We start from the raw sequence: 1,659 nt of genomic DNA on the forward strand, positions 1-1,659 counted from the left end.
CACATTTATCAGGTTTCTATAATGAATACAGGAGGATATAGAATATAATGAGCTGATACACAAGAGATTAAGAGAGCATAAATCAAAGTAATTTGTCAGTAGATATGTGGAATTAGATCGTAATTGGAAATGAGCTGAGTATTTCAAAAGCTGAAGTGTAGATCTAAGTTACTTAGTTTCAAAAGGAAGACATATGTGTGATTGAAATTGAGAAGTAATAAATGATTAAGGTAGGAAAGTATAATAAAATACGATTTTTATACATAGCAGGTTCATATGTTGAAATTGAATATAGTCTAAAGCAGAATAGGTCCTGAGATTGTTCTTTTTTTAAAATGGGTCAATTTGATTCTGTGGACCTTGGTTCAGCAAATAATACCCCTTTGGCCCACAGACTATTTTATGTAAAGAACCTTTTATTGGAACAAACGGACACTCAATTATGTATTGTCTATGGCTAATTTTGCCATCTGCAGAGTTGAGTAATTGTAAGAGAAACTAGACTATATGGTATGTTATTTAAATATTATATAATATTATAAAATATTTACTATTTAGCCCTTTATAAAAGTAAATTTTTCTGACACCTATTCTAGAAGTATGAAAATCATTGAAAGTTAGATCTATGTTGTTTGTAGATTTTTTTATGTTTAAAATCTATTTTCCAATGATGTAGCTTCTAATATAAGCTAAAGAGTTAAAAACAGATTTATACTTGCTACAGATGTTTTAATATAATAAGAATAAAAAATTATTGCAAAGTCAAATAGCAAGAAGAAAAATAAATTTTTTTAAAAAGTGACAAATCATATTTGTATTAGCTAGTGTTAATTAGAATACTAAAACTATTGACAATTACATGTGACATACTTACATGACAGGGAGGATACCATGATCATGAAGGTGGTTTTCCCAGGGCAAGCCTTATCCATTGTACTCCAGATGTGCTGATCCCTGTGATATCCCCAAAATGTGGGAAACTCTACTGCATAATTTTTGGTAGTGGGGGACTGCGTTTGCACTTTCCCCTGGAAAAAAACAAGAAAACAAATTATATGTGGTAATAGGACATATTATTCAAAATTTGGCTTACACAAATATGGAATGAATTGGCTAAATGAAAGTCAGAAAGATGAGACTTGAAAGATAGGGTCGACAACTTTTTATTTATTGGAAGATAAATGTCAACAATAGCCTAAGTCACTAAAGTAGTTGGGCCAATTTAAGGTTTAAGGAATATTCTGGAAGCTGTGCATTTCTCTTTGTTAAAGTGAAACCATGAACGGAAAATTGTTGGACAGATCTGTGTAGTTGGTGCCTTTGACATAACATTTGTGAGGAGCTTGGCTGTCAACTTAGGTTCACTGTTGGCTGCCAGGACCAGTACTCTGGAAGATCATTTGAATTCTGGAGTACATTTGACACCTCTATGTCTTTCTCTTATTCTGTGTAGCTTCTGAGATCTTTGAAAGTGATTGCCTTATTTGTTTTCGATTTTCAATTCTTATCCACTTTCATATTTTGGTCAAATCATGAAAGAGGTATATAGGAAAATACAGTTTCTAGTTTTAGCCAAGATGACAACTGTTTGTTATGCTCACAGATTCTGTGAGCCACACGTTTGGACAGGGCACAGCAGGGACAATTTGTCTCTGTTCC

At 32.5% G+C, this 1,659-nt stretch overlaps 1 non-coding gene across 1 annotated transcript; it reads left to right on the forward strand.

Annotated features, from left to right (window-relative positions):
- The first annotated feature begins 866 nt into the window (after positions 1-866).
- Positions 867-1,031, forward strand: LOC138375216 (U1 spliceosomal RNA). Its single transcript, XR_011231466.1, has one exon. It is a non-coding gene; the product is annotated as a U1 spliceosomal RNA (small nuclear RNA).
- Positions 1,032-1,659: the final 628 nt, after the last annotated feature.

This window comes from Eulemur rufifrons, chromosome 24 (assembly GCF_041146395.1).
Source record: "Eulemur rufifrons isolate Redbay chromosome 24, OSU_ERuf_1, whole genome shotgun sequence".
Lineage (NCBI taxonomy): Eukaryota > Metazoa > Chordata > Mammalia > Primates > Lemuridae > Eulemur > Eulemur rufifrons.